This window comes from Gobio gobio, assembly GCF_949357685.1.
Source record: "Gobio gobio genome assembly, chromosome: 12".
In the NCBI taxonomy this organism is placed as follows: domain Eukaryota; kingdom Metazoa; phylum Chordata; class Actinopteri; order Cypriniformes; family Gobionidae; genus Gobio; species Gobio gobio.
Genome location: NC_137105.1, coordinates 34,702,605 through 34,712,451, shown reverse-complemented (window position 1 = coordinate 34,712,451; position 9,847 = coordinate 34,702,605). Strand labels below are relative to the sequence as shown.

At 37.1% G+C, this 9,847-nt stretch overlaps 1 long non-coding RNA gene across 1 annotated transcript; it reads left to right on the top strand.

Moving 5' to 3' along the window:
• Positions 1 to 5,430: 5,430 nt before the first annotated feature.
• Positions 5,431 to 9,272, top strand: LOC307134558. Its single transcript, XR_013817581.1, has 5 exons — positions 5,431 to 5,701; positions 6,471 to 6,523; positions 7,177 to 7,343; positions 7,900 to 8,135; positions 8,723 to 9,272. It is a non-coding gene; the product is annotated as an uncharacterized lncRNA (long non-coding RNA).
• The last annotated feature ends 575 nt before the right edge of the window (positions 9,273 to 9,847 follow it).

Here is a 9,847-nt window from a genome sequence, read left to right as displayed (position 1 = left end):
GTTTATGGAAATTTTTGACCATTCTTCAAAAAGCACATTTGTGAGGTCAGGCACTGATGTTAGGGGAGAAGGCCTGGTTCACAGTCTCTGCTCTAATTCATCCCAAAAGTGTTCTATCGGGACTGACAGTCCCTGACTGTGGAGGAACTTGACTATCAGTCAAGTTCCTCCACACCAAACTCGCTCATCCATGTCTTTATGGACCTTTATGGAGTCATGTTGGAACAGAAAGAGGCCATCCCTTGACTGTTCCCACAAAGTTGAGAGCATGAAATTGTCCAAAATGTCTTGGTATGCTGAAGCTTTAACAATAGAACTACCAGAATTCTATAACTACTAGAATGGCCATAGCGGTCATTCTGACCGTTCATAGTAGACTGCACCAAATGTAATTTTTGTCACGTCTTATTTACAACCGAAGCTTCTATTGAGGTTTTAGAATTAAGCTTTATATGTCTATCATCATATTTTATGATGGCATCACTGTAAAAAAGTGTCAAAATCCTCAATTTGAATAAATTTGAACATGGATGGAGCACCAAGTTAGCCTGGCTCCGCCCTCCTACGTACTTCCGCTCAATTTTCATTTTCCTTCAGTACTACGTCTGGGACTGCGGTGTATGCTTAGGTTTTCCCCCGAACAATTTTTTACCGGTCCAATCAGCGAACAGAGGGAGTGGCTGAGAGCGATGACGTTGATGTTGTGCGCTAGTTTGGATGCGAGTGTGTGGCAGCGCTGACGAATGTCCAGAAGTTAAAACCGGAGTGTGGCGAGGGGGACGAGCGAGCGACACCGGTGAACGTGATTGAGACACACCGGTCTCGAGTCCTCTCATGAGGGAGCACGGAGGCATATAAGGACGAGCTTCACCGGTGAAGGACGAGAGAGGACCAGGCCTGGATTTTAAGTTGTGTTTTGTTATGTTTGTGCGCGGCAGTCGTCCGTGAGGGGCTGCCGCTTTTACTTTCATTTTGTGTTTATTATTTGATTAAAAGTTGTTAAACGTTCGCCGGTTCCCGCCTCCTTCTTCTCTGAACAAACGAACTCCCGTTACACGGAGCAAGAACAATCACTGCTGTACTGCTGATGTTGTGGTCCGGGAAATGTATTAAGTTCGCTCCGTTAGTGGTGAAGGAGTTGCTGAAGCCGTCCGTCTCCCACCACCCGCGAGAAAAACCCCAGGCTGAATTATCGACTGCTTTTGACAAACACCAAGGTCGTGTGGTAATGTAATTGCTGTCCGAATCCACATCTCTGAGTTTTCAAGAATATATCACTTCAAAACTCACTGTTTATATCCTTTATAGACCCCTGCAGAGCACTGTGCGGTTGCGTGAGCTGTAATTTGCATTTCTAGACTTGTATTTCTTTAAATACTGGCAAGTGTTTACAAGAGCAAAATATTTCACCACCACTCAAAAAATAAAAGAAGAAAAGCACGTAAACATTTGAATTGGGCTGTTATTCACGGCACGGCAGCATTTATTCTTATCATACCAAGCATATGACATTTTATTGACAGCATATACAATCATGTTATGATTGCACGAGATATGCACCACGAGAGCAGCGCGTTCCGAACACAAAACTCTCCTCTCCGCCGTGAATAAATAACAATCCGAATGCACAAGGTTTTATCACTGACACTGAGGTGGTGTGCTCAGTTAATGTGAGAATCAAAGGCGAACGGCGCGTGACATACGTCACGACCAAACGTTAGCGATTGGTTAGGCAGATCCAGAGTGACTCTTGGCAGATCCAATAGTTTTAAACTTCAACAGAGAACCCGCCTTCAAGGAAGTAAACGCTTGGCAATGGAGAGTGGCCAGACTCTATGTACAAATGAAATGTACGAGAGTCTGGTAAAACCAGGCTAGCACCAAGTGCCAAACGGACGCAGATTGGTCTACATATTGCGATCTTTTTTATAATATATTATTGTGTAAGAGCTAATAGATCTCACTCTTTGTGTGGCAAGCAAGAGAGCAAAGTTACACTGAAAATGTTGTTTTGAAAGTCTAAATTACGACAAATATGGATTGCAGAAGAATATTTTGTTCGATAAAAATATGTTAGATAATCTTTTTTCAATACGTGTTTACTTTTGGACTTTACAACACTGGAGTTATTGGAAATGTTTGGATCACACAAATCGGAAATAATCCTGTGCAGCCATCAGCATCATCAAGACACTGAATCTAGGCTAAAATCTCTGCGCCAGACAATCTCTTTCTTGCTGACATTTCAAAGGTAAAGCTACGTTTTATCTTAGCTAACTAGAAAGATGCTTGGCATCAGTGTTGTGCATCTTCATTGGCGAGGAAAACTAGCAAACTAATACGCAACGTACGCCCTATGAAAGAAAATGATTTTGGGCCCTCTACCGCACAAACCTAGCTATCCAAAATCTTTGTCTGCTATGTAATAATACTGACCAATTAAGCTCCGCTCGCTCAACCCAGAATGCCCCAATTGGCTGATGAAACATTGATTAAAATTAAGATAAAATTTATACAAAATGTAATTAACTTTAAAGAAAGGCTTTCTACTAAACAAAACTTGATGAAGCGATCAAAATCATGTCTGACCCACTCCGTGTCTCCTGGCATTGCGCATCTTACGATGTGTCCTTTCTCACTCATGCTGTTCACTTTTCATAATCAACATAGATTGACAGATGGACAACATAGATATATATGAAAAAATAACATTATAATATTTAAACATAAAAATAAAAACAAAATACCTTTTCTTAATGGCTACAACAATATAGTAGCCTACAGTACCGAAAAATTTCATGTCGGAGTGGGCTTTGAGCAAATGTCATTTTACCCGTGAGCGGTTCATGAGTGGAGTGTTTTGCTGGATTTTGCCGGAAATGCAGAAATAAGCCATAATTTTGTTATATTTGTAACTGTTTGGTAGATTATACATTTATAATTTCTATTACATTACTACTAGTACTGTTACTACTAATAAAACCAATCTCTGGGGGCCCCAAAAGTGCGTGGGCCCTTAGAATCGTCCCAACTTCCCCCCCCTTAGCAGCGCCCCTGCGTACGCTGTCTGTAATGCGTACGGTCAATTTGACCGTTATGGCCATTCTAGGTAGAAATACTCAACGCTATCTCACGACCAATTCGTACATATTTTTACGAGGTGGCTAATTCATACGAATTTGTACGTTTTGTCTAAACCCCAGTGACGGGTAGGGTTTCAGGTAGGTCATTCGTAAGAATTCATACGAATTTGTCAACTCTTGGCAACTCGTCAAATACGTACAAATTAGCAAAAATCGTACACATTCGTACGAGTGAGGTCGTACAAATTCGTACGAATTAGCCACCTCGTAAAATATGTACGAATTGCCGTGAGATCGGGTTGAAATACTCTAAAAATTTAAAACATTTTAATTTTAATAAAATATCAGTATTAGTGCAAAATATACACACATTTAGGACAAATCAGGATACTATAGCTATATGGGTTTCATTTCAACAAAGTTATTACATTGCAAAATTTTAAAACGGTCAAAATGACCACCTTGGTAGTTCTAGTGTTAAGAGGTCCTTTCACTGGACCTAAGGAGCCAAGCCTAACCCCTGAAAAACAAACCCACACCATAATTCCCCCTTCATCACACATTACATTTGGCACAATGAAATAAGGCAAGTATTGTTCTCCAGGCAACCGCCAAACCGAGACTCGTCCACCCAGACAGAATAGCGTGATTCGTCACTCCAGAGAACACGTCTGCTCCAGAGTCCAGTGGCGGTTTGCTTTACACCACTGCATCCGATGCTTTGCATTGCAGTTGGTGATGTAAGGTTTGGATGGAGCTGCTCAGGCATGGAAAACCTTTCCATGAAGATCTCTACGCACTGTTCTTGAGCTAATCTGAAGGCCACACAAAGTTTTGAGGTCTGAAGCTATTGACTCAGCAGAAAGTTGGTGACTTCTGTGCACTGTGCACCTCAGCACGCACTGACTCTGAGCTGTGATTTTACGTGGCCTTAATGGACTTATTGCACAGGTGGCAACCTATCACGGTACCACACTTGAATTCACTGAGCTCCTGAGAGTGACCCATTCTTTTACAAAGTTTGTAGAAGCAGTCTGCATGCCTAGTGGTAGATTTTATACACCTTTTGCCATGGAAGTGATTGGAACACCTGAATTCAATGATTTGGAGGGAACAAAAATAATTATAATTGGTCCTCATTAATTAATAATGGTTCTTATAATTTTCAATGTTGAAAACATCATGTTGTTTTTGCTCAACATTTTTTGTGGAAACCGCAATTCTTTTTATTCAGGATTATTTGAGGAATAGAAAGTTCAACCACATTATAAATGTCTTTACTGTCACTTTTGATCAATTTAATGTGCCCTTGCTGAATATAAGTATTAATTATTATTTTAAAGAAAAACAGTTAAACATTACAATTTAAAATATATAAAAATAGAAAAAATATATTTTAAATTGTAATACGAACAAATAATAATGTTGCACAATATTACAGTTTTTACTGTATTTTTAATCAAATAAATGCAGCCTTCCTGAGCATTAGAGATGTCTTACAAAAACATTAAAACATCTTAAGTATTCCAAACTTTTAAGTCAGTATAAACAGTCATTTTAAAATGATTTTAAAATTTTAACTAATATATAATCAGCTAATAAATCAAGAACAGTTTTTTGGTACTTCGTATAACTAAGTGCCCAGTACTCCAGCTTGTTTGTGATCAAATACATTTGCTGTATTATAATCGTAATAATTGCCACAGTCTCATCCATATGGCACAGTTATAAGAAAATGCAAAGCTATTCTGTCATGCAGGCAATAATGTGTGAGGAATTATGAAGTTAATAGAGAACAATTTATCTCCACAACAATTACACATTTATAGTTTTGTTGTCTCACTTCAATTTGCTCTAATGAAAAAGTCATTGCCAGTTTAACGTGATGTGACAAACCATTTAAATCATTAACACACCAGCTGTCAGGGCTCATTGGCACACGGCAATACAAATTTAACTTCTTTCCTCTGCAAAAATACAGTCTGAAACTGCAGACCTCCATAATGTGTGAGTAGTAAAAGGGTTCGGGGAGCTGCTGCTCAGGTGGAACCCGCCAGATGTAACCTTCAACAAATCACTCAATGTGAGCAAGACCCATGATGCACCAGAACTCTGATGAAAAGAGGGGGTTAAAGTTCCTTGCTCTCTAGCCGAAGAAACTATAGTTACGTTCACAGGCAAGCTGGTGCCTGCTTCAGTATCCTAATGTAATCATGTATATATATATATATATATATATATATATATACACTGTTAGACATTTCTGTAATTTGTACAGTTAATTACTATATATCACCCAGTATAATACTGTAAATTCTCTTTACAGTAAATAACTGTAATTCCCGTTGCATCATGGGTATTTTCTATGACGTCAAACACCAAATACAGTGATTTCCTGTATTTTTAAAAAATAAAGTATAATACTGTATTTACCACAACGGCCTATTTGGCACAATTGGGATCGACAGGATTTGCTTGAGATGTATATTAGGAACCATCAGTGCAGCGTTGAAAGTTTCACCCGAGGAGAGAGCTCACGGTTCCAGAGAACATGAGCTGTGTCCGGACACCCAGTGCGAAGATTTTTTCCTCCCCCGTGAGAACGGCAAACAAGCAAGGTAAGTGGGATTTGTACTATCCGCGGTTGTCTGCACCCCAATTTTAGCTTGTCAGCATTGGTGCTAAAAACTGAGGTAAACCTAACGTTTTATGAATTTATTGAATTAGATTAGGAACCGGTGCAGCGTTGTAAGTTTTGCCCGAGGAGAGAGCTCACAGTCCGGACAACATACTTTACATAACGTTAGGTTATCATTTGCTTAAACTTTGCTGCTAAAACTGAGGTAAACCTAACGTTTTATTTTAAAAATATGAGTATATTGAATTAGATTAGGAACCAGTGCAGCCAGCGTCGTGTATAACGTTACTGCCCGAGGAGAGAGCTCACGGCCCGGACAACATACTTTATAACGTTAGGTTATCATTTGCTTAAACTTTGCTGCTAAAAACTGAGGTAAACCTAACGTTTTATTAAAAAAAAAATGAGTTTATTGAATTAAATTAAGAACCAGTGCAGCCAGCGTCGTGTGTAACGTTACTGCCCGAGGAGAGAGCTCACGGCCCGGACAACATACTTTACATAACGTTAGGTTATCATTTGCTTCAGCTTTGGTACTAAAACTGAGGTAACATAAACCTAACGTTTTATTTTTAAAAAGACTTAACGTTAGTGAGTTTATTGAATTAACTTTACCAATACAATGAAGATTTTGCGTACATTAGGACGACGTTAGTTAGTAAATTAACGTTGGCCACTAGTTGCAAAAAATAATGTCGTTAACAAGCAAAGTTTACATTTGGATTGACATTATTTATTTTACACTTTAGATATGAATACCAGGAGCCTGCCTGTGCTGTGCGACACTGGAACTCATACAACGGTAAGTAACGTTACTCCTCTTTGTTTCTCCACATATTACTGATAATTCAAAGTTTTTCTTGTATGTTTTAGTCGGGTCTGTTTAACTGAATCACAAAATTATTTAGTTTTTCCACCTCTTTTTAGCTGTAACTAGCCATGTACCATGTTTTTTTTCATAAATTATATTATACTAAAATAATCCAAAACTGTGTTTGTCCAGGATTGACAGATTATAATTTTATTTTCTGGAATTTAAGCAGTCCTGGACAATTTTTGGATGATTTTGGCAGATGAAATATAATTTATGGAAAAAACATGGCAAAACTTTAGAATAATGTTGCTCAAGTGCAAACCTGAATACATTTCTGAACACAAAAGAAGATGAAGAATGTTTGTAACCTAACAGATTGAGGCACCATTCACTTCTATAGTAATTTTTTCCTACTATGGAAGTGAATGGTGCCTCAAAATTGTCTGGTTACAAACATTCTTTAAAAGGTTTAGAACTACAGGGCGAGTAAATGACAGAATTTACTTTTTTTTTTTTTTGTGAACTATCCGTTTAATGACAGACCATTATTCTAAAGTGTTACCAAAAACATTTAAAGCAAAGGCACTAAGGGTGATGAAATTTAAAATATCTTTATTCTCTTAATTTTCTCTTGCTTTAAGTTTTTTTTGTGAGGAAAAACCCAGAGGTGGGAACAAGATGCACCACCAAAACCGGAGTGAGTCGGAAGACCGGGGAAGTTGTGAACAGGAAGACAACTGTAATCAACAACAGAGTGTCATCCTTCCTTCGCCACCTAATGGAATTTGAATGGAAAAACTTGGACTAGGCGAGACACTTTTTTAATAGGATATGTAATGTACACAGACACTTACGCTGCATTCACACAGGGCGTCATGCCGGTTAGAAATTTTGTCTGACCTGACACAGCGCCGACGCCACGTGACAGTGACGTATGGCATCAAAGCACCTCGAGAGCGATTCGAGAGCAGTCGGCTAATACAGCCGGTACAGTTTCTCTAGAGCGACTGCACAGACTTTGATGACGACACAGCTGTTCCACGATTGGCCAGATTCTCCGCATGACAGCGATCACGTGTGTTTCGTGTTTATTCTAAAACCTTCAGTTCCTCTAATGTGCACAAATCTCTTTTTTATAACAGTTAAACCTCTTTTCATGTAGTTGCGATGTTATATTGTCATGTTTATCAAAATAAAATAGATGAAAAATGTAGACCCCCACTTCATTGATAGTTTAGGCTGGTATGTTAACTTTATTCTTGTACAAACACACGCTGTATTAATCAGTGCATAAAGTATTACATGACAAAAAATGTCTCTGAAACATCTGTGTATTGACAAATATTGCATTTATTTCACTTCAGCTGATAAAGTGTGCAAACACAGCGAGAGCGTCACTGCGGGAAGCAGAAAGTGTCCGACTTCACGTCTGTGTTTGCAGCTCCTCCCCGCCTGCACTCTGCTACTCTCGCCGATTGGTTGCATCCAGCCGCAGCTGATGTCCAACACACCTTTCAACTTCTGCCGCTTGCAACGTGAGTGAAGCGACGCGACGGAACCCACAATTCAGTTCAGCAACGCATGACGTCACCCATTCAAAGTAAATGAGAAGCGTTAACGCCGGTGCCCTGTGTGAATGCAGCATTAAGTTTGAGGATACCTTACTAAAGCTAATGCAGTATACATGTAATCCATCCTGCAATAAAGGGTTACATTGTTGTTTTTGATTAAATAGTTTGTGAAATCACGTTGAGGTGATTCAGTAATATTACTTTTTTGGAGCATATAGTTTGTGCTGCTGCTACTATTATGTACTAACAGTTTTCTTTAGTTTTTTACTCAATATCAATTTTGTTAAGCTAAATAACAGAGACACCTCTCTAATATGCAATCAGGTTCAGCATCACTACAAAGTACATTCTTCAAAATATTCATTACATTGAATCACCAGCTAAAACAAAAACTGAACATTTCATTTCACATCTTCATGAAGGCATTGCAGGACTGGATTAGACTAGACAGCATACGTTGAGCTAGGTGCACCTCAAAGTGTTAACTGTCTATAAAATAGTATTTTACCATTATGATGAATTGTAATGGGATTATTATTTTTTATTAAATTCCAACAGTGTAAAAAGTTTGTGTATACTCAAATTGTATGACTAACTTCATATCATTCTTATCTAGAGGGACTTCTTGCCATAATGGAGCAGAATCCTGGTTCCTGTTTGAAATCATCCAATGTGGAAGATGGCACAGATCGGTACAGACATGAAACTTGTGTTTGTGTTTGTGTTGTGTTGTGATAACTTGTTTCAGAATTAATTTGCTCTTTGTTTATATTTTATTCATGTATATGTGTATTTTGCACCAAAGTTACAGTATTCTTCAACCAACTATTTACAGTATTCTACCAACTATTTTCTGCAGAGTTTTTAAAATTATAGCTCAAACAATAGTGTGGGGTGCTAGCAAGGTCATGGGTTCAATTCCCAGGGAAAGCAAGAACTGACAAAATGTAAAATGTGTATCTTGAATGCAATGCAAGTCGTCTGCCAAATGCATAAATGTAAATTTAAATAATAAGTGATATTGAATGCAATCTGATTACTTTTATACATGATTTTCTGAAAATAAGATTTGATTCGAGGATGTTTTAAAGTGAACTTTTTCCACACATTTAAATGTTTAAGTTAAAGCACTTAAAATGTTTTAAATAAAGAATTTTATATTTCATAATAATTGTCTGTTTGGATTACTTCTGTAGGATAGATTAATGTAAGAATTAATGTAATTCAGTAAGTATTAATGATTGAATAGGATTAGGATTAATGCACTGTTAACCAAGGTTTACAGTAACGGTACTGTATTACAAAATTACAGTAACATGTAGTTACTGTAAACTGAAATGCGGTTCTTGTACTGTAAATCTCAAATACAGTAACTTACTGGCAACAGTGTTGCCAGTAAGTTACTGTAAAATCTCTTATAAATGTCTAACAGTGTATATATATATATATATATATATATATATATATATATATATATATATATATATATATATATATATATATATATATATATATATATATATATATATATATATATATATATATATATATATATATATATATATGTATGTATATATATATATATATATGTATGTATATATATATATATATATATATATATATATATATATATATGTATATATATATATTGCAGGAAAGTGCTATTACATTTACTATACAAAGTATTTCCATTCAGAAAGAGCTAAAGATGAAACACTTGTTAAAGCAGAGCTTGGTCATT